General features: G+C 45.1%; 1 protein-coding gene across 4 annotated transcripts in view; it reads right to left on the bottom strand.

The window, feature by feature from the left end:
• The window catches only part of SNX10 (sorting nexin 10), a 74,957-nt gene that overhangs the window by 50,094 nt on the left and 653 nt on the right, over positions 1–24,210 (bottom strand). The window contains exon 2 of one of the 4 annotated variants that reach the window (XM_019825618.3): positions 21,914–22,061. The exons of 2 other annotated variants lie outside the window; for them this stretch is intronic. The gene's annotated coding sequence lies outside the window, so the exon portion shown is untranslated. Of the gene's footprint in view, positions 1–9,662; positions 9,731–21,913; positions 22,062–24,210 lie in introns of all 4 variants that reach the window. One more of the 4 variants, XM_045052524.1, reaches the window with a different exon arrangement.

The raw sequence follows: 24,210 nt of genomic DNA, 5'->3' as shown, positions 1-24,210 counted from the left end.
GTGTGTTGTACATCCGGAAAGGAGCCTTGGCCCAGGGAGTCTGGCTAGGCAAGGGCTCACAAAACTGACCAAAGCAGAACTATTGATTTTCACAAAACTGACCAAATCAAACAAAGCCAAAGGGAGTGTTTTCCAAACAACACTGATCTTGTGGTCTTGTGAAGTCCAAAGATTAACAAAATACTAAGAAGGCAAACAAATGCAGGTGGTTGGGGAGTGGGAAAGAAAACTCAGACTGGCTTTGTTCTAGGAGCAGACTTGACAGATTCAGGTTCTTTGTGAATATATCTGGATTGAAGCAAAAGCCCAGATTTAACACTGGTTAAATCGTTACCTTCACAAATTTGAAAAGCGTAAGCTAGCTGGGAGAATCATCATGCCCATTAACTAGCCCTGTCACGTGGCTCTGGGCTGGGCACTGCTCTGCATGCCTCAGGGGCACATAAGACAGGACTCCATGCAACTCAGGCCAGGATTTACACCTTGACCCTGACCAAAATACAGGGTTACTGACTTCAAAGTCTAGAGCTCACACACCCTCCAACCCAGCATCCCTACTTCTAGGAAGGGATTTCTGAGAAAAACTGGCACCAGGTGCAAAGTCCCATCTGTGAGGCTGTAGCCATGTTTATTAACTGGAGAAACGGAGACAGCGTGAATGCCCGTTAGTAAAGGACAGATTGAATAAAGTAAGGCGCATTCATGGCATACCTTGCAGCTGTTCCAAAAGAGGGGACGGGATCTGTAAGTGCTGAGATAGGGGATTATCCACGACGCACAAAGTGGGAACAACAAACTGCAGAATGATATGTAGTGTGATTCCATCGTTCAAGCGTGTACATTGTCAAAAAGAAAACCATGGGCCCAAAATGGAGTCACTTACACAAGGCCACGCCACCAGCCGGGGGTGGGGGTGGGGGGGCTTAATGACTAAGCTAAATGCAGTTTAAACCTCCCCCAGAAAGTAGTCTTAACCGGTCAGTCAGGAATTTTCTGGTCAGCACTAATGAGATAATCTGTTACAAGGGCCTCTTGGTCCTACTCCTCCACTCTCCCCACAGAAAGAAGGTAAAATAATCTGCAGGTAATACCCCCACTCTTCCCAAGGGACAATGGCCTTGCCTGAAGCAATTTTTTCTTTTCTTTTGCTAACAACTTCCCTGCCCTACCTTCCTTCCTATAGAAACCTTCCATTTTGTACAGTTCCTTGGAGCATCTCTCTACCTGCTAAATGAGATGCTGACCCGTTGAATTTAATTTTTTAACAACATACATGTGTAAACACTTAAATTCCCAGTGATGCATTGAAAAAGATTCCACAGGATATGTGCCAAAGTGAATGCAATGGAGGTGTATGGGGGGGGGGGGGGAGGGGGAGGGAGGCACTTTTTTTTTTTTTTTTTTTTTTTAGTTTATACACTCCTGGATTGTTAAGAACTCTCATTGTTAAAAATGAGATTTTGTGATTTGAAAGTATTTATGTAAATATATATAAATATATAAAATAAACCGGAGCCCCTGGGCATCTCTATTCCTCTTTTGCTGAATCAGAAGATCCCCATTACTAGGAAAGGAAACACGGCCTGGAGAAGTGAACACATCACTTTCTCCAGAAGTGTGTAAGATATTTCTCCCTCCTTTAGCTGACACATCAGGCCAGATTTGTATTCAGTTCGGATCCATCAGAAATGATGAGGGAGCCTGAGGCAGGCTGAGGGGCAAAGCATAAGCTAGGACCCCCACCCCCACGCCGCCCCCGCCCAGGTGGGACATGTATGATATCCCTTGGACACTCCAGGCTACCCCAAACCTGGAAAGGACAACAAAACAAATGGTTAAACTGGTAAGAGTCTCCACCAGTTTGCCAGAAAAAGGCAATCCCATCATAGCCTAAAGTCCAGGGACTCCCTACTGTCTTAATGTTCATGCTTTACTGGAGGGAAAAACAACCTTAGCTTGACAATAAATAGCTAGGCTTCCAGTAAGTCTTTTGCATGTAGAAGTCTCTTTGGGAAACTCCCTCTCAGACTTTATCTCCCCCAACTCCATTAAACAGTCACCACCCCCCCCCACACACACACACATAACCCCAGTGCAACTCTTCCTGCCAACGGGTCCTGTCCCCATGCTTTACTAAAATCACCTTTCTGCACCAACAACGTCTTCAAGAATTCTTTCTTGGCAGTCGGCTTCGGACCCCACGAACCCCCCATCACCCCAAAACTTCATCAAAAAACAATTACTATTTTTTTAAATAAGAGAGAGAAAGAGAGTGAGCAGGAAAGGGGCAAAAAGAAAGGGAGAGAGAGAATCTTAAGCAGCCTCCATGCTGACTGAGCCCCGACATGGGATTCGATCCCACGACCCTGGGATCATGACCTGAGCCAAAATCAAGAGTCGTACAACTCAACTGACTGAGCCACCCCAACAGTTAATTTTTGAAGCAAGATTCGCATTAGCAGAAACACAAAACAGGAACTGTAGAGCAAATCCACATGGTTTGAAAGCCAGCCCGGCCCAGCCCAAACAGGCTCCATCTAAGTCTGTGGCCAGTATCAGGCACTGACAGCCAACAGCTTAACTGGCCAAAGTCTCAGGGGTACGTCTTTCCAACTCCACCCACCTGGTCTACACCCATTTCTGAATATATCATTTATCTCTAATTCATCCTTCCCTTGCTTCCAAATGGATGGGAAGCAGTTCCCAAATAGTTAAGGCAGTAAAGCTATTAACATAGGAATTGTGATACAGATATGGTAAGAATGAGGAAAAAGTAAAAAGGTCATTTTAAGTATAAACTCCTAATACTTATTTAATTTTGGGTTGAAACATATTTAATTTTGGGTTGATATACACTAGGGCTCCTTAAGATCCGTACTGTAAAACCAAGGAATATAACAATCAGGAAAATAATCCAGAAGGAGAGCACTACATTCTCCACTTCTACTGACTCAGTAAATAAATCTGAACTCAACAAGCTTCCCCATGCTCTTCAGAGGACACTGGCCTTTTTCTAAGCCTTTGTCTTAATTCTCATATAAGTCTAATCGATCTTCTGGCACATACCTAGCTTGCCGACACAGCAGCTTAACAATCCTCGATAACCAGCTCAAAAGGCAGCATGGAAGTGTTTAGTGCTCATACTTAGAGCCATTCACATCTGGATTCAAATCCCAACCATTCCACTCATGGCTGTGTGATCTTGGCTGAGTGACTTAACTTCTCTGGTCCTCCATTTTCTTATAGGGGCAAAGAAAGGATTCTTTTTTTTTTTTTTTTCAACGTTTATTTATTTTTGGGGCAGAGAGAGACAGAGCATGAACGGGGGAGGGGCAGAGAGAGAGGGAGACACAGAATCGGAAACAGGCTCCAGGCTCTGAGCCATCAGCCCAGAGCCCGACCCGGGGCTCGAACTCACGGACCGCGAGATCGTGACCTGGCTGAAGTCGGACGCTCAACCGACTGCACCACCCAGGCGCCCCAAGAAAGGATTCTTAATAGTGCCAGTTTCGTAGGATGAGAATTAAATCACATAATGACTTAACTGCGTTTACCAAGTATGCAATAAAAGTTAAGTGTGACCAATGGCTGAATTCTTGGCACCTTTTTCTTCAAAATCTAAGAACAATGGAAGATGCAAAAAATTGTATATTTTCAATAAAAAGCTCAATTGGATGGCTGCATATACATGTATATGTCCCGGAGCAGAGAGAGAAAAGCAAAACTTGCCATTCACAAAGGATGCACAAGACCACTGCATCTTTAGCTATAAAAAATATCCATGTAAAACTATAAGCACTGCAGCAAAAATCAACGGCCAAACAGAATATGGCACTGGTACAGAAAACACACATTAGCCTAGCTATTCGTGATTGACTGTCACGAGAAATAGAAATGGAGATGTGATCTAACACTACTGTGTCTTAAAATCCTAGTCTATTACAAATGCTTCCCAGGCAGCCCCATTATGAATGTGATTTTACACCAACAGCTCTGTATGAGCCGAATTTCCCACATCTTAGGTGCCAAGGACAGTTGGCCTGGTTGAAGACCAGCAATAAATCTCCCTTTAGGCTTCCATTTTCCAAGTTAAGTATCCTCAGGTATTCAGTGGCTCTTGATAACCAGGATAAAAAAAAGATGTAAACAGGTACCTTTTCAGAGTCTCCAAATGAGCAGAAAACACAGACAGTAATAAAAATAGCTACCACTTCTGAGCGTCAACTATGTGCTGGCATTGTGCTAAGTATATTATGTGCACTGCCCCGTTTAATTCCTAAAATCACCCATTTTATAGATGAAGAGGTCAAGGCTTAGAGAGGTGAAGCAGCTTGCTCAAGGTCACCAACTTGTCCAGGGGCAACACTGGAATTCAAACCTACCTGCCTAGTTAATCACTACTCACTTTTCAGATCTCGGTTCCACTGGCACCAACTCCCTCCAGCAAAGTCAAATCCCCTACTTCCCTTGCACCATTGTCTTCCTCTGAAATTCTGATCACAGTGATATTTTTACCCTTATTTGTGTCGATACTGAAGTAATGTCTGTCTCCCCACCAAACTGTAAGCTCAGGGATAGCACAGCTCCTCGCTGTGCTTGTTGACTTAGGGTCCCTGACCTCCTACCCCAGTACCATGCACATAATGGGTTTTCTACAGACATTTACACTGATTGTGCAAAAAAGTGGGGAAAAACAGTATTTAGAAATCAGCCAGCCGCTTGGGCACTGCACCAAGCACAGGCAGTTCAGTGTTCGTCTGTGTGTGGGCACCACAATGCCACCTGCCCGTTCTGAGGGACAAGATAACTGGAAGAACTGGAATAAGCAGAACTGGAGGATCTCAAGCACAAAACCTCCCAGGGGTGAGACATGGTTCTATCTTCCCATCTGAAAGAGGGCAGTACAAGAGATGGACTCTTCATCGACCCAATTAAGATATTATTAATAATAAAGCAGGGGCACCTGGGTGGCTCAGTCGGTTAAGCGTCCGACTTCAGCTCAGGTTGTGACCTCACGGTCCACGGGTTCAAACCCCATGTCGGGCTCTGTGCTGACAGCTCGGAGCCTGGAACCTGCTTCGGTTTCTGTGTCTCCCTCTCTCTGTCCCACCCCTGCTTGCTCTCTCTCTCAAAAATAAATAAAAACATTTAAAATAATAATAATAATAAATCATGCTTCTGATTCATTGTGGTCAACTCTTTCCACTGTATATGGCTTAATTCTGTTTTGACACTTCTTTAATTAAATTTTTAAAGATTTTGCTTTTAAGTAATCTCTGTACTCAACGTGGGGCTCAAACTCACAACCTTGAGATCAAGAGTCTCATGCTCCAGCCAGGCATCCCCTCTGTTTTCTTGCCCCCCCCCATTCTAATCTGCATTCTATTCCCTTCCTTGAAGATCTTTTTTCTCAAATACTTGAAGCAGAATCACATCCCATTCACAGGCTAGTTTCTTAACACTCAGCTACGAAACCAAAAGCAACTGGAAATAAAGGAAACTATATACAAAACAAAAAGCAGTTATTGAATCTCAGCATTTCTTTGTAAGGCACTGTCACAAGGAAAATCCCAATGGTTTGAGAGTAAAATTTTTTTGTCTCTTTTTTTTAAGTAGGCTCCACGCCCAACATGGGGCTCAAACTCACGACCCCAAGATCAAGAGTCGCGTGCTTTACCGACTGAGCCAGCCAGGCACCCTTGAGCAAAATCTTTTAAGCAAATCATATAGCACCATCCCATATTATACGCATTCATAATATTAAAATGTTAAATGGTAGAAGCATTAAGTCCTCCACGAGACTGGAAAACACATCCAGAGCAAGCTATTTTAGTCCAATAAGATAAAAAAGGAGTAACTTTTTTAAAGAGAAAACTACATTTGCTACCTGTGAAAAAAACAGGTTTTTTAAGGGCTCAGGATCTGATTATCAGTCTGATGATAGTTCTAACTTTGTAATGTTTTTTAGTTTTGTATCACAGGTGAATGCCAAGCTTTAAGAGTATGGAAGAGGTGGAGACAATCCAGAGAGGGGGTTTTATTACATAAATGCTCAGGAAAAAGGGGGAAAAGGTTAACTTAGTCCCACTGGTTTAGCAGAGCCCCAAATTCATGAAAGGTCTACATGATCTTACCCTTTTTTAACATGCAATCTTACCCTATGATTCAGCAACTACACTACTAGATATTTACCCAAAGGATACAAAAATACACCCTGATGCTTATAGCAGCATTATCAACAATAGCCAAACTACAGAGAGAGCTCAAATGTCCACTGACTGATGAATGGATACAGAAGATGTGGTACATACATACTACGGAATATTACTCATCCATCAAAAGGAATGAAATCTTGCCATTTGCAATGACGTGGATGAAGCTAGAATGTATTATGCTAAGCGAAATAAGTCAATCAGAGAAAGACAAACGTCATATGATTTCATTCATATGTGGAATTTAAGAAACAAAACAGATGAACACGTGGGTCAGGAAAAAAAGAGAGAGAGAAACAAATCACAAAAGATTCTTAATGATAGAGAACAAACTGAGGGTTGATGGAGGGAGGGAGGTGAGAGATTGGCTAGATGGCTGATGGGCATTAAGGAGGGCACTTGTTGGGATGAGCACTGAGTGTTGTTCATAAGGGATGAATCACCGAAGTCTACTCCTGAAGCCAATATTGCACTGTATGCTGACTAAAATGTAAATAAATGTAAAAGAAAAAAACACGCAATCTTTACAGGTATAGAATTCCCCCGAATATTCTTTTCAGAGAGTCACAGGTACAGCAGGTTCTCCGGGCCTGGCAGAACAACCAACCGTGAAGAGCCCAGTTATGCAATGTCTTAGTCAAGGAAAAGTGCTGCCTGTGAGGGAAACAATAGCCCTGAGGAGACAAAACACCAGTGTACAAGTTCTAACACCATCCAGTATCTCCTAGAAGGACCAATTCTAGAGAGCTGCTGTGTGATATGTACTTATCGTTAACAATACTGCGTGTCAGTGGCACCTGGGTGGCTCAGTTGGTTGAGTGGCCGACTTCAGCTCGGGTCATGATCTCACGGTCCGTGAGTTCAAGCCCCACGTTGGGCTCTGTGCTGGCAGCTCGGAGCCTGGAGCCTGCTTTGGATTCTGTGTCTCCCTCTCTCTCTGCCCTTCCCCTGCTTGTGCTCTATCTCTCTCTGTCTCTCAAAAATAAATAAATGTTAAAAAAAATTTTTTTTTAAACAATACTGTGTAGCATACTTAAAAATCTGTTAAGAGGGTAGATCTCATATTAAATGTTCTTACTACAATAAAAAAAAATGATCAGGTATCTGCTAAGTGGTTTTCTAGTTAGCCACACATGAAGGCTGAGCGAGAGAAACTGCAGGGTCCCCAAAATGCCCCATGCATGGAGGTTCTTTGCACCTCTTCTGTGCATGTGCGCATGCACACACACACACACACACACAACTAACTTCTTCCTCCTTTTGCCAGTTAACTTCTACATCTTGATTCCTATGTGTGCTTCACGTATCTTTTTAATATAAATACTAGGCCCTTTCCCAAGATGCAGCACATGTATAAAAGAAGAAAAAGAGGGGCGCCTGGGTGGCTCAGTCGGTTAAGTGTCTGCCTTCCGCTCAGGTCATGATCTCACGGTTCATGGGTTCGAGCCCCGCGTCGGGCTCTGTGCTGACAGCTCGGAGCCTGGAGCCTGCTTCGGATTCTGTGTCTCCCTCCCTCTGCCCCTCCCCTGCTCGCTCGTGTGTGTGTGTGTGTGTGTGTGTGTGTGTGTGCGCGCACTAGCTCACTCTCTCTGTCAAAAATAAATAAACATTAAAAAAAAATTAAAAAAAAAAAAAAAAGAGGTTCTGTTCCCAAGTGTGCTACTACCTGGGAGTGGACTCGGTCCAAGCCAGTTTCCTCAGCAGAGGAAGGGATGAAAAACTACAATCCTGATCTCAAGGGCCCAGCACAAGCCCTAACATGACAGTTTTAAGAACTATGTGTAGCCTCTGCTCTGAATGAAGTAACCCACAGCCAGACTCACGCACGACCATTGGCATCTGGAGCTTCCTCAGAATCTAATTTTAAGCAACTCAAACTTCTTTATCACAAGAGTCCTAAATCTCCAGTGACCCCTCCTGGCAACTATCATGAAGTCAACAGTGACCAAAGCTTCTGTCATTTGCTGCAGAAGCCAAGATCCTCTTTCCTTTCCTGCACACAGGACTGGGAAGCAGCCCTGCGTCCAGAGGGCACACCTGTGCACTCACCTGCCAGGCAGTGAGAAGGCAGTGAAGAGCAAGGCCAGGCGCCCATACAAACACCGCCCAGATGCCAGCTGGAAGCCCCGGCAGAGGAAAGAGAACCTCCACGGCATGATTAAGGGAAAGGAAGAGCAAAGCACTCTCAGACGTTTCCCAACCCATCACGCTATCCACCCAGAAACCCAGGAGACCTTGAGCCCAAACTGCTGAGTTACTAGAAGGCCTCCACCTTGGTAAACCAAAGGCTGCCATTTACAATCACAGCTTGGCCAGGGTGCCTGGGTGGCTCAGTCGGCTGAGTAACTAACTTCAGCTCAGGTCATGATCTCATGGTTCGTAGGTTCAAGCCCCACATCGGGCTCTGTGCTGAACGCTTGCTCGGAGCCTGGAGCCTGCTTCAGATTCTGTGCCTCCTTCTCTCTCTGCTCCTCCCCCGCTTGTGCTCTGTCTCATTCCATCTCTCAAAAATAAATAAATGTAAAAAAATTAAAAATGAAAAAAAAACAAACAAAAAACCAATCACAGCTTGGCCCCGTCACGGACATTACCATGTACCCATAAGCTGTGAATACATATGCTTTTGTCTCATTTGTGATCTGTCCCCACAAGAGTAGGGCAGGCATCGCATCTGTTCTATCACTAATTTATACCTGCTGCTTGGCACAGTATCAGCCACGATGTCGGTACTCGATGACTATGGAACGGATGAGTGAATGAACAAATGGATGAATGATATCCTAGTCACAACAGTCCTCTGAGGCGGGGCAAGTATTACGGTCTCTGTTTCTCAGATAAGAAGAGACACCTAATGGAGGTGATGACTTATCCAAGGACAGGCAGGCCTGGGCATTTCCTCACATGATCATAATAAATCCACTCATTAGCCCCTACCTGTCCCTTTGCACAAGTTCACTCACTTATCAGATAATGTAGTAGAGAAGAGGCTGTGGAAGACTGACACTCCAGCTTGTAAATTCTTAGGAGACAAAAGCAGGAGTGAGAGGAGGGGCAGAAGGATAAGATAAGCCAAGAGCACAGAGTTGGGGGGTGAGGGGGGATGGGGAGGAAGGCCAGGCGGGAATCCCATATTTCAGGGACAGCTCCCTGAGAGGCCCTGGGCATCCCCGAATGAGCAAGAGGAATCTGAGCAGCTATGAGGAAAGAGGGATTTCCAAAAGGCAGAGGTTGAATACACAGGACACAAGGACTAGGCAGTCGGGTCTGGAAAATCCAGATTCCCATTTCTGCTTACAATGCTGCACCTCAGGACCCTTCTCTCCAAGAACTCTGAAGGTTCTGGTGGCTCATCTGTGCAAGAACCAGCCCTACATGTTGAGAAGACACAGACCCCAAATGGCCAGAAGAGAGCTGGCTTCTCAAAGGCAACAGGTATAGGCCCACACTCACCACCAGGCCCAGCCATCAGCCTGTGGGGACTTGCTGACGCCACACAGCTCAGGTCTCTGCTCCTTTGTCTGTGGGGACACAGAAGAGGCTGAAAACTGGCTTTGAAGAAGCAGATGACTCTGAGCATCTACATACATGAGAGCCAGCTACAGATCCCACAGTGTTCTCTAGAGACACGGAATCCTGGTGATCCAGTACTGACAAGACACCAGGTGGTGGCCCCGAATCCAAATCCTGCAGGGTGGCCCTGGTAGCAGAGAGGAGAATGAAGAGTGACCATCTTGGTTAGAGGTCAGGCTGCTCAGAGGGAAGGGATGGAGTAGAGGTGAGTGGGAAGAAGACTCTGGAGTCAGCTCAAAAACCACACCTGCCTCCCCTCTTAGAGAAACCTGATCAGCACCCTCGCTGAACTCATTGTCATCCTACCTGCTGAAACCTCTAGGGCACTAAGTGGATGTCCTTCCATCCAACTTCCAAGGCCACCATCATCTGGCTCCATGGTCTGAAACAGTCTTAGTTTCTGCTCCTTCTTCCCACCGGCGATCCCACCATTCAACTGAGAGCCTTCCTCTCCCCAGCAGTGGGCTCGGTGTCCCCAGATGCTCCATCACGTCTCTCTGCCTATCTCTGCCCTACCCATCCGTTAGGGCAAAATATCAAAAGCGTACACCTCCACAGCCCTTAGAATGGCCAGAAACTACTCCGAGCACTCGACACACATTAACTTATTGACTTTGCACAACAGCCTTTCGAAGAGGCGTTATTAAGTATCCCCACTTTACAGATGAGAAAACTGAGGCACAGAGAGATTGACTTTCTCCAGGCCCCATAAATAAGAAGAGGCAGAGCCAATATTCAAACCCACAATCTGCACCAGAGTCCCTCCTCCCAATCAGCAAGCCACACTGCCTCTCACAGCACAACTCACCTGCACCTCTTCCCCGAGCCTTCCCTGGCTCCTTCGTGAACAGCTCCTTGCAAATCTTCATGCCACTTTCCATGTTTGCTTGGCATGGTAATTGACTAGATTCTTGTCTTCTCTTCCCTCCTAGACTCGAAAGCCCATGAGAGCAAAGCTTCGGGGCTATTTCTACATCATCTTTGCACGCATTTCCTATAGCTGCTATAACAAACTGCCATCAATTCCGTGGCTGAAAACAACACAAACTTATTATTGTACAGCTCTGTAGATCGGAAATCCAACACTGATCTCTCTCGGCTAAAATCAAGGCATCTACAGGGCTGGAGGCTTTAAGGGAGAGACTGCTCCCTTGCCTTTTCCAGCTTCTAGAGGCCGCCGGCACTCCTGGGCTCCTGGCCCTCTTCTCCATCTTCAAAGCCAGCAACATATCATCTCTCTGACCCTTCTTCTGGGGGAGCGTCTCCCCCTGACCACGGCCAAGAAAGTTCTCTGCCTGTAGGGATCCATGTGATTCGACTGGGCCCACGTAGAAAACCCAGGATAATCTCATCTCCAGGGCCTTAATTTAATCACATCCACCCTTGAATACAAGGAAACATTCACAGCTTGTGGGGATGAGAACATGGACCTTTTGGGGGGCCATTATTCTACCACAAGCTTTGTATATACACTTTGAACACACTGTTCCCCTGACTAGTGGAGAACCGAATCCCCATCAGAAATCAGCTGCACCAGCCCCTGAACGTTTGATTAGATGGTCCTTCCACCGGCCTCTGACTGTGGTGTATATTAGTCTCGTGTCCCCAAAATGGCCAACAGCTCTTTGAAGAGTGTCCTCCCTTTTCACAGCCCCAAACTGTGATAGTGGTGAACACATAAAGACGTTTAATAACCTGGGGGTCAAACACAATGCTGAATCTCTGAATCTATACGTAGGTTCAATCCCTACCTCAACGACAGTTTTATGTTGTATTTTTTTGTTTCATATTTATTAATTTTTAAAACATAACTTACTTCAAAATATAAAATACACAAAAGAGTATAGAATAAAAACTCTCCCTCTTTTCCCTACCTCTTCATCATTTTTAATATAACTTCCAGAGATATTTAACGCATATGCAAGTACATACACAATCCCCACCCCCCCGCCGCTTCCTTTTCTGTAAATCGTAGACTCACATATGGCCCTTCCTACACTTCACTCTGCACTTAACAATACACACTGCTCCACAGATATTCATAGACCATTCTTGTTCTCTTTTTGTGGCTGTGTACTACTCCATTGTGCAAATGTACCCTAATTCGTGTTCACCAGCTTGCGTGGATAGGCACTCTTGCTGTTAGAAACAGTGAATCCCGTGAATTTATCTGAAGGGTAAATTTCTGCACATGGAATTTCTGAGTCAAGCAAGACCATGTGAATTTTCCACTCTGACAGATACCAGCAAGACAGCCTCTATAGGAAACTAATACACATTCATCAAGCGAGTATGTGAGTTCTGTTTTCCCACAGCCTCCCTAACATGGATGGTTTTCAAAATGTTTTTCTCTTTGTGAATCCCAGACAGGTGAAATGTTGTAAATTTCAGTGCAATTTAATTAGAATTTAAAAAATTATTTGTGAGGTCAGCATTTTTATGTGTTTAGGAGCCACTAAGTTATTTTCTATGAATTGTTTGCTCGTATCCTTTGACCATTTTCCTATAGTATTCTTGTTCTTTTCCTTATTGATTTGTAGGAGTTCTCTATGTATTAGGAAAATTAATCCTTAATACATAACATGAAATACAAATGTATTTTTCTGGTTTGTAAACTTTTTTTTTTTTTTTTTTTTTTTGCTTATGGGGTTTTGCTATGCTAATTGTTTTTAGGTAATGAATTTTATCAGTCATTTCCTTTATGGCTTTTAAGTTTTGCCCCATACTTACAAAGCCTACTCCTAGTGTAAAGTTATAAAAATATTCTCCTTTAAATTATTCCAGAAACCAATCATCTGTAAGCAGTGAAAAGTTACCTTCTATGTCATAAATTATATCGGGGCCATAAGAGCTATTGGCCATAATGTACACAAACAGAATTTAAGTTCTTTGGGTTTTTTGTTTGTTTTTTTTAAGAGAGAGAGAGAGAGAGAGAGAGAGCAAGAGAGCATGAGCAGGGGGGAGGGGGAGAGGGAGAGGAGGAGGGAGGGAGGGGGAGAGAGAGAGATTGAGAGAGAGAGAGAGAGAGAGAGAGAGAGAATATCCCAAGCAGGCATCAAGCAGGCTTGATCCCATGATCCTGGGATAGTGACTTGATGAGCCAAAATCAAGTCAGATGTTCAACCAACTGAGCCACCAGGTGCCCCCAGAATTTAAGCTTTTCAAAGTTAACTTTTATTTTCTGACGTTCTGACGTTTATAAAAGCACTGTCCCATGACAGTTGGTGAGGCAGGCAACTTACGTGTCTCATTTCACACAAGAGGATACCAATACCCAGAGAGGATAAATGGCCACTGAAAGCCACACTCTGTGGTGCAGACTCAAACTGAGGCTCCTAAATGCCAGAAGCTCTTCTCTCGTCTCCCCTCGACCGCCTCTCCTAACACAAGGACAACATCCACGTGCATTGAATCTTAAAGGACATCTCCAAAGTCATTTCTAAATAATTTCAAAAGAAAGTGAAAAGTAACTTTTCTATTCAAAAACGGTTAGGTATTGAAGTGGGTCACACAGCAATCCAATTAAACAGTGACTCATCCTCAAATGCCCAAGCCAATGTTCTCACCAGTTGACAGAATTCCATGTCCTATAGTGTGCCTATATAACCTCACATATTTAATTGAAAAACAAGGGACGTAAAAGTTCCCAGATCCCACGGCTTCTGAGTGGATCCTGACGAACAGTCCTTCTCCATTTGGGAAAGGGGAGAAGGAGGTACATCCCAATCACAGAGGGCTCTTTTCAAATCGCACAGACCCGAGACTTCCCCATCACCAACCCCTCGACAGCCCACCCCAGAAGGTCACTGCCTGCTCCCTCAAGTGTACTGGTGACAATCTTTGAAAACCCCTGTTTCAGAGGACAAAGTCTATATCTGCACAACCCCTGTAAAGCACAGCGCTCTGGTTCTCTGACCAACCCCTTGGCTCAACTCTGCACACTCATGGTGCCTAGTTGCCCTACAGGTCAATTCTGAAACTCCCACCTCAGTCCCTTTGCGCCTCTTGTTCCCTCTAAAGCCCCTCCCACCCCGACCTCCCCACCTAACCCACCACGGAGGCTCCTTCCCATCCTGCAGCTCTTGGTTTCAATGCTACCTCCTCAGAGGAGCCTCCCCTGATCACCCACTAAAGCAAACTCCCCCCAGTAATGTTCTACCCTTTTATTTTCTCTTTAGAATTTATCACAATCTGTATTGTTTTATCTATTAATCTATTTTGTTGTTTATTATCTGTCCTCTCAAAGGTCCCACAAGGACAGGGACCTTGTCCAGATCATTCAGGCTTTATAACAGCACTTAGCAGAGTGCCTGGCATATAGTAAGCGCCCAATAAATATCGGGTCAATTAAATTTGACTGCATTACTCCCAACTAATTTTCTCCATGTCTGCACCACCATCAAGTTTCTAAGCGGCCTAACCACGTGGGCTGAGAGGAGGGGCATACAAACACTTCACCTGCCTCTCCTCCCAGCCCTCTCCCTTCTCACTCATGGTCATTAATCATTCACCTTGGAAGAAAAGAAAGCTTTCAGCCAGCAACAGCCTAGAGGGGACTATCCGAGCCACCCAGGTCTTCCTCTGTCGTTTTCTGTCTTTCCTCCTGACCTAACTCCACTGGACTGTAAAAGAGGAGAATGGGGAATAATGTTACAGTTATGCCACTGATAATCAGAAACTGTAATCAAAATAAAAAATAGCAGACTGCTAACCATGTGTCAGACACTGAAGAGCTTGTAAGATGAATTATCTCATCTAATCCCCAAGACGGCCAAGTATCATTACTTGCATTTTACACATAAGGAAACCACGCCCAAGGTCGTGTAGCTAGTAAGTGAAGGAGCCAGGATCCAAAGCCAGGTAACCAGCCTCCTCCTCACTCACTACACGGGACCCACTATGTCCAGCATGGCACCTGCACCATCTCCTTAGAAATAAACGCTTAAAAGACAGCAACCGATACACTGGCTCATTAATGTCTCAAATGCTTTAGGAGGTGAGCTGGGGGCAGAGTCCTGTCTGTATATGAACCTGGGAAAGCCTGCAGCCAAACATCTAGATGTGACTTTCTCCTCAGAAAGAAAGAATACTGAGAGAGGTGTGCTGCATTCACATGACAGACCTCTTTAGTGTCACTGGCAATAAAGGACCCTCTAAGCATTATGGGGGACAAGGACAAGTCAATTCAATATGTAATCACTGAGCCTCTGCTGTCTGATTGTTACAGGTCTGGTCCTGGTGACGGGTATTTTTTTAAATGGTTAAGTAACACTTTCTCACTTCCACGGTCTAAAGATGCCCAGGCACAGATATGAGACAGTCCGCTTGTAATGCAGAACTCACAGTGTGTCACTCTCCCCCCCAAAATAGCACTGACAACAAGGCCACAGGAAGAATGGAGAGGCAGAGGCTTCACGGAGAAGACAGGGAGTGAGGAGGCCTCGATGCTCGCATCAGGACAAGCACAGAAAATGGGACTAGGTGATTAAGCAGCAGTACCACGTTCGGAGAGCCAGGAATCCGGCCCCCCAGGAGTGGAAGAGCTGTGTTGGCAGAATACTGCAAGGAGGTAAGTCTAGAAGGGCTCCAAAGGGCATCTAGGATGGGGAAGTCCCTGCATGATAAGAGGAGGATTTGATGGGGCTCTGGGGTGGCTAAGTCGGTTGAGCTTTTGCTTTCACCTCAGGTCATGAGATCAAGCCCTGTGTCGGGCTCTATGCTGAGTGTACAGCCTGTTTAGGATTCTCTCTCTCTCTCTCCCTCTGCCTCTTGCTCTCTCTCTCTAAAATAAATTAAACAGAGGCGCCTGGGTGGCTCAGTCGGTTGAGTGTCCGACTTCGGCTCAGGTCATGATCTCGCAGTGTGTGGGTTCGGGCCCCGCGTCGGGCTCTGTGCCTACAGCTCGGAGCCCAGAGCCTGCTTTGAATTCTGTGTCTCCCTCTCTCTCTGCCCCTCCCCTGCTCATACTCTGTCTCTCTCTGTCTCTCGAAAATAAATGTTAAAAAAATTTAAAAAAAAAAAAATAAAATAAAATAAATTAAACAAAATTTTTTAGATTATATATTAAAAAAAGAGGAGGAATTTGCACTTCGATCCTGCTGGAAGGCAGGGATGACTGAGTAAGTTGCCATGATATGATAGCAACAACTCATGCGAGGATGGGGTGGAGGATGGATTGACCAGGAGAGAAATTAAAGGCCATGAGCTTCATCAGGGGGCTGCTTGGATGCTCCAGCCAGCAGAAAACATCACGGACCCAAGGTGGGCTGGGGGGATGGGAAAGCACTAGAAAATAACAAGAAGCAGAACACAGAGGGTGTTGGGTGCAGTGAAACTATTCTGTAGGATACTCTAATGGTGGACACGTGTCTGACTTGTGTCAAAACCCACAGAGTACAACACCGTGAGTGAACCTTAATGTAAAGTGTGGACTCTGGGTGATGATGGGGGAGGGGATGCAGACAGTATATAGAATCTCTCTGTGCTTTCCCTGAATTCTGCTGTGAACCTAAAACTGCTCTAAAAAAGCACACAAAATCTATTTAAAAATATATATATCATGAAAAAAACTTGGACAAGAGCATGATGGAGAAAAGGGAGTCAGTGATGACTCACCAATCAGGTGACCGGAAAAAAGACTGTGGTCACTGGCAGAATGAAGAAGTTGGAAAGGTGTGGGGGTGGGGGGAGGGCGCTGTTTTGAGAGCTAAGAGAGAAAGATGAGGTCGAGTGGGAACAAGCTAGGATGATGTAGGACATCCACACAAAACAATCTTGTTTTGGAGAACAGGTTGGGAGTGAGATAAGAAAAGGGTACAGGGATGCAAATTAGAGACAGAAGTGAGCACTAAATGTTCCTCTTTAGTACCAGTGATAAATTCTCTTTCAAAAGGAAAAGCATTACAACACACTGGAAATGACAATCTTTCCACGAGCTCGCAGCCTCCGTTGCAAAGAACTGCAACTAGGGAGGCAATTTCAGTTACTTGTGAGAAGAGCAACACAAGGAACTATGACCTACTGGTCAAGTTCAAATCTGTCCAAAGTGACATCAGTCCAGATAGGAAGAACTCGCAAGTTAAAATGAGGGACAAGCAAGAAAGGAGATTTCATGTTTGAGCAAGATTTCACTTCTGACTTCCCCTAAGAGGAGCAGGAAGGACACAGTGAATGGGAAAACAGTGGAGCTGTTCAATGCCAAGCAGCCTGACTGTGAATTCTCATTCTGCCCTTTGCCAGGAGAAAATAACCTTTCTGTGCCTCAGTTTCCTCATCTGTAAAAACAGGACACCTGCCTACTTCGTGGATCTGCTGCAAAGACTGAAGGAACAAACATGGAGGCGGATGCCAAGGATTTGCCGTGTCAGCCACTGTCCCTGTTCATTACGGTCCTAGACTTCTCCAAGACCCCTGAGGAAAAATGCTGAAGTCTCCCTCAATATCACAGATCACCTGTGCCTTTAAAAAATGTTCTTTAAAAAAAAAATGTTCTTTTCAAGTATCTGTTTTGTCAGATGAAACAGTAATATTTACAGAAGCAGAAAATCTTAGATCTTTATACGGCTCTGAAACTCGGCCCACGTGTGTGAAATGCATACCTGGGCCATTGCCTGCAGTAAATCATTTACCCGGGGATGTCCGATGCCCAACTTTGATCCAAGAAGGCGAAGATAAGCCACATAGAAAGTCCTTTTCAAGTGGGTAAAATACCAAAGTTATTATTCCCTAAATTACTTGCCAAAGCACTGACTGTAATCCAAGGGCATTTTGACGTGTGTTTGTTTACCGACTCGGTTTAGCAAAGTTCTCAAAACAGAGGTCAGTTTTTCAAGGTTTCTCAACTGTCAGGGAAATGAGCTGACTAGGAAAAAACCAGCATCTAGTCTGCACCTCCTTGTAAATCACTGCATTGATTTCCTGGCATAGGAGCTTTCATGCGTGTTTGAGCGGGAGCCCAGATTCTCAGGGTCTGATCATCCATAGATAGCTGACAAAAAGTCTCTGTGTCTCCTGCTGAGATACCAGAACCCAGAGCTATGGTAACACCATCCCCCAACCCATCTGGTGACCCCGGAATGCTGCGAGGACTGCCTTCTCCCCTTTTCCCCCTTCTCCCCAGCTCTTCCAAATGCCACTCTATAATAAGGAGAGCTGCTATGTCAATAAGAAAGGGGAAGAGGGGTGCCTGGGTGGCTCAGTCGGTTAAGCATCTGACTTCGGCTCAGGTTATGATCTTGCGGTTCATGGGTTCAAGCCGCACATAGGGCTCTGTGCTGACAGTTCAGAGCCTGGAGCCTGCTTCGGAGTCTGTGTCTCCCTCTCTCTCTGCCCCTCTCCAGCTCATGCTCTGTCTCTGTCTCTGTCTCTCAAACATAAAAACAAAAACAAAAACAAAAAGAAAACCTTTTAATTAAAAAAAAAGGGGGGGGGGGAGAAAATTATCACCTAATAGAAAACTCTCTTCTTTACGTGTTTATATTTCTAATTTCTAAGAAGCACAAGTCTCCAATATACAAAGCCCCTTGTTGTGCTCTGCACTTTGAACTGTTTGGGTTTATAAGTCTGAGGAAAGACCTGGGAAGAATCCAGAGTCATGGAGGGAAAAGACTGGAGCTCAGAGGAAAATGAGGAGGGAGGGAGGGAAGGACTAAGAGGCAGAGGGAAGGACACACAAGATGGCGGGTCAGGGGCCCCACCGGCTGACCTCCCACTAACCTAGTTAAGTCCACTGACCCAGCAAAGCACATGGTGGCAGACTGCTCTATCAGCATGTCAGGGCTGACACCAAAGTAAAACAGAGAGAGCAGGTGAGCCTTTCTCCCACTTGCACCCCAGGGAATTGGCAGAAAACCTGGGAAAACTGTGGAATTCCCTGGACTATGGCTGGTGGGTTCTCCCCGAGGTTTATTAGTTCTCTAAGGAACAGGAGGCCCCCGGGTGCCACCTGGGTTAGAAGAGAATGTGCCTTTCTTCCCCAAACTAATTAAACAGTCTGATTTTACTACATAACATCTAATCACCACAGGAACGCACCAAAAGGCAAAGAATGGACATCCCCCCCCGACTTTGCTCGCACTCCACAGGTCTTACATGGCCCCCAAGTTCTAACAGGAAAAGGCGGTGAACTGGGAGGGAAAGCAACAAGCCTTAGTGAACAATGCGGGCGTGCCTCCCCAGATGCACCCCACTTCTTTGAAACCAGTCCCCAAAAAGGTCAAGCTGGTATAGTGTGACCCCAGCCCGACCCTCCCCCACCCACCCCACATTCATGGCCCTGCCAGGAGTCTCAGCCATCTGCAGGGACAATCCAGTCCACACTATGGGGCTGGCAAATCCAGAAGACCACACGTTTCAATGTATGTTCTTAAAAAGATTACTCTGGCCGATTTAGGACACTGGATCTGAGGGGAGCTGAGTGGAACGAGAGGTGTGATCAGGGGCTGATATGAATGTGTGTGGCAGCAGCCTGAGCTAAGGCGGGGAGCTGGGGTAGGGGGTGGAGCATAGACAGATGGGAAAATGAACCGAGACCTTGAGCCGGCTGGGAGGTGGGGTGGAGAAATGGCTCCCGGTGCTAGCCTGGACACACGAATAGACGGATGGCAGTAATGATTTCTTCAGATGGGCAAGGGAGGAGGACGGGTTGGGTGAGAGTGGGGAGCAGAGGAAGAATCACCAAGAAGTTAAAGAATCTCCAGTTTCTGGGCCGGCATCTGCACAGACACCTCTGCGGACCTGTACTGCATTTTGCGTTCACAATGCTGCGTTCTTTTTCGTAAAGAGGACCCCACACCGCTTGAGTGTCAGGCCCCGCAAAACTGGGGAGGGGAGGGTCAATAATGTTGGGCAAGTTCACTTAAAATGTCCCTGACACATCCAAGGAGTCAGATTTGATGTTAACTACATAATCCTGGGGCTCACGAGAGAACCAGCCATCTGCATCAAGGAATTAATGGTTCAAAGTCTCAGAAACAAATTAAACCAGCTTGTCCAGTGTTTGTCATTGCATCTGGATCACATGGGAATCAAAACACAGAATCCCAGGTCTCATCCCAGACCTACTGCATGAGAATATTTGAAAGTAAGGCCCAGAAATCTGCTTTAACAAATTTCCCAGAGAATTCTAATGCGCAAAAGCATTTGAAAACCACAGATATACGGAGAGAGTGTGGAGAAATAAAAGAGGATCAGGGGGCACCTGGGTGGCTCAGTCGGCTAGGCGTCCGACTTTGGCTCAGGTCATGATCTCACAGTCTGTAAGTTCGAGCCCTGAGTCAGGCTCTGTGCTGCCAGCTCAGAGCCTGGAGCCTGCTTCTGGTTCTGTGTGTCCCTCTCTCTGCTCCTCCCCTGCTCATGCTCTGTCTCTCTCTGTCTCAAAAATAAAAACATTAAAAAAAATTTATTAAATAAATAAATAAATAAATAATAAAAGAAGATCAGGACAGGCCAAGGAGCCACCAAATGGAGGGGTCAGTTGGGAGAGTGGAAGAACAGGGAAGGCAACAAATCACTTATCTGATTATTAACAAAGTTAAACGTGTGTGTGTGTGTGTGTGTGTGTGTGTGTGTGTGTGTGTGTGAATTACCTGTTAATAGCCTTTACCTGTATTTTTATTGGGTTATTTTCTTTTCTCTATTGACTTTGAAAACTCCATGCCTTTTATAGATATTGCAACTATTTGCTTTGCTAATCTGTCATCTGCCTTTCAACTTTGTTTACGACATCTCTTTTCTTATTATTAGTATAACGTTTCATAAAGTTAAATCAATATTTTCCTTTATGCCTTCTGAGTATTAAAGTTGGCAAGATCTTTCCTACTCCAAAGTTATTTTTGAAAACCATCACATGTATGTATATTTTAATGTCTATAATTTGTTTCTGACATATAATCTTTACTCTAAATGGAATGTGCTTTTATGAATGGTATGAGGCAACCATCTCAACAGACTTAACTGTAGTTGATTTTATGTTACTTTCAATTCCTGTCTTCACAATGGAACCATTTCTGGACTCCCCATCCCTGGTCCTACATGATATATTTTGAAATCTGGCTGGACGGTACATTTCAAAATGTATTACCTATTAGGACAAATCTATTTTTCCAGGTAAACTTTATCAATTTGTAAAAATGAAGCCAAGTTAAAGGACTGGCCTAAACTAATAAAGATCTCATGACCTTTCAGTCTTGCTTAGTCACTGGAGCATCAGCCTTTGGCCAGGAGGTGGCCTGACTTCCTAGTGACTCACACACTACACAGAATTCTCAGACTTCACGGAATTTAGATTGAATTTACAAACGTCTCAGCAAAACATTTTCTAACACTACAATTCTACCAAGAGGCCTCAATGGCCTCCTTGCGACTCAATCGGTGCATGTTAGGACTCTTTCCTCACCTTCTCCCCCATTTTTATGCTCCTGCTCATACCTTTCAGAGTTGTTGATGCCCATCCTGAATCACAGTAAAGGGGTTCAGTTTACAACATGATATGCCAAAAGATGCTGTATTTTGATAGGCACTTCCAAAAAGCTTTGCGGGCCCCACACACTGTGGCAGCCTATCGGGTGAGGAGTGAGTCTTTTGACATCTCATAATTTATTCACCTGGCACCACTTATTCCAAAGGGAAACATGGGAGTGCGATGGAAAGAAGACGAGATCAGGAAACCCGAGTTTTGGTCCCCTTTCTACTCCTAATTAGCGGTGTCGTTCAGATTAAGTTATTCTGCCTTTCCACTGGGTCTCCATTGCCCCATTTGTAAAATGAGATGTCGGGAATAGAACAGTCATTTCTAACCTTTCTTTCCGCCACGGGTGACCCTTTAAGAATCGGAAGTAAGCTGTGGATTCTCTTCTCCAGAATAATGCACTTTTGCACATGAGTATAAAATCAGACATTTTCAGGGGGTTCACAGATCCCCAAAAGCCTATCTCTGTATTCCTAGGATCAAGATCTCTGAGACCTACCACACACTGTTAAAAATACCAGAGAATACCATAAACGTATATAGAATCACAAAACCTTACGCAAAGTTGAATCTTTGCAGAACTAAAAGCATCTCCTCTGCAGATAACTGGGAGGAGGAAGTAGTTACTTAGGGAAGAATAAATGAAAGTGCCAATAAGACTTGCCTTTGATTGAGGCCTGGCTCAGCCCTTTACATACATTCACGGGGGACTGTGTGAGAGCACCCATTCCAGAGCCAGGCTGCCCAGGTCAAATGTTGTCTCCATCATTTACTAGTTGTCTGCCCTGGGCTCTGAACCACAGTTTCTCCATCTATAACCAAAAAAAAAGAAGGATGTGGGGCGCCTGGGTGGTGCAGTTGGTTAAGCGACCGACTGACTCTTGGTTTTAGCTCAGGCCATGATCTCGTGGTTTCCAAGTTGGAGCCCCACATTGGGGCCCACATAGGGCTGATGGTGTGAAGCCTGCTTGGGGTTCTGTCTCTCCTTCTCTCTGCCCCTCCCCTGCTTGTGTTCTATCTCTCTCTCTTAAATAAAACTTAAAAAAAAAAAAAAAAAGAAGTGTGAGGGGGTAGAAAGGACTGTTAATATATACATAGAGTATTTGAAAAAGGGCCTGGCCTACAGGAAGCCCAAAATTATTATCAGCTATTATAGAAAGGTGGGATACATTTGCTGAGTGGTTAAAATTGTGAGCTGTGAAGTTTAGGGAAGTCTTAAATACCTTGATGCCTTAGTTTCCCCAGAGGTATATGTGCTGCCGAAGCGAGCACAGTTTCCCCAGAGGTTAACAGGATCGGATTCGTAAATTTGTTGTGAGGATTAAGGAGACTGTCACATAAAAACTCTCTCACAATGCCTAGCACATAGTAAGTGCTCAAGAAATGTCAGCTGTTGTTATTTACAATTCTGGGACGCAAGGATTACCATTGCTTTTTTTGTTTTCATTTCTGAATAAAGGATAAGTCAGACAGGTTAAGTGCCCCCACTGACAGTACTTCAGCTAGCAAATGACTATGCCAAGACTTCAACGTGGGTGAGCCTGAGACCATAATCTGTAACCACTACCCCGTACTATCTTTTATTTGAACAGGGCTAAGAGAGCATAAATGCTGATTCATAGTTACTGCGTTAACCAAGAGAAAGAAAGAGGTAGGTGCTAACAGTCTAAAATTTGGGATATTCTCCATGGAAGTCAGCTCTGACTTGGCAAAAAGCCCTTCTTTGCCACTCTTAGAAATGAAAGACTACAGAGGCTGGACTCTCATCTCAACCAGTTCTAAGCCTTTTGCAAACTTGGTTGTTAAACCACAGCAGTGACACCAAAAGAGGAAAAAAAAAAAAAAAAAAGAGGCCATTTCACAAACTAGTTTAACTAACAAAGTGAACCCTTTAAAATGAAAGCAGAGGCCCTAAGGCTGAAAGAAGATACTTAAGAGTGCTCCAAAGCCACGGAAAACTGCGTCTAGGACACAATCGCCAGCCGTTAATGAATACATTTTTATTTAGAAAAGAATGACAATTTAGATCTATTTTTTGGATACCATGCTCCAGGAGGCCTTCCCCTAAAGTAAAATAAGAGGAAGTTCTCACCACAGCCCAGAATGGTGGGGAGAGAAGTGGAGTGCCAGTCAAGAGACCCCCTGGTGTGGAGCACTGTCACCTGAGCACGCCCCCACTCTTTCAACACCAATTTGCTCACCACTGAACCGGGTAACTGGTAAGGTGGGAACTGAGAATGAAATACTCGGGCAGAAGAAAACAGGACGATGAGTTAAATACAAGCCAGTGCTTGTAATCACGTTTTTCACATCTTCCCCTATTTACTTCTAAATGTATTTTATTTTTGTACCTTTATCCAAAACACCCCCAGTCATCAACCTGAAATCTACCATTCCTTAGAATAAAAATGGCCTTAGGAACAGCCATCCCTGGAAGTGATGGCAGAAATGGCAGGAGTGCTCACCTCACGTGCCTGGTACCTCCCGGACACGGAGGAGCCGGTGGGTTCTCACTGGCTCTCTCCCGGGCGTCCACCTTACACCGCGGCCCAGCTCACCCGCCCCCCCCCCCCCGGGGCGGGGGTGGGGGGGGTGGGGGGAAGGAAAGGGAGTTCTGCATTCCAAGCCCGCCCCTGCCCCCCCCCATGTCCCCCGAGGGTCAGAGTCAGAAGCCCACTGGAATCTAGGCCTGTTTCTGCTTCCATCCGGCTGAAGGACTCCCCTCCCAGGGCCTTAGTTTCCCCGTCCTTAAAATGAAAGGTTTGAAGGAGATCACGTGAAAGCCTCGTTCCTGCTCAAATTTCTAATTCCATCATTCTTACAAGAAAACGTTTCCTGCAGAAATAGACGCCTTTCCTTTCAAGCAGGGCACGCTGCCCTGCGTCCCCGTGACCATTCCCCTCGATAATCTCACATAAGTATGATGCATCAGAACTGAAAAACAGGCTGTTGCTTTCCCGT

This window comes from Felis catus, chromosome A2 (assembly GCF_018350175.1).
Source record: "Felis catus isolate Fca126 chromosome A2, F.catus_Fca126_mat1.0, whole genome shotgun sequence".
NCBI classification, from domain to species: Eukaryota; Metazoa; Chordata; class Mammalia; order Carnivora; family Felidae; genus Felis; species Felis catus.
Note: the sequence above shows the minus strand (reverse complement) of the source record. Positions and strands in the feature narration are given on the sequence as shown.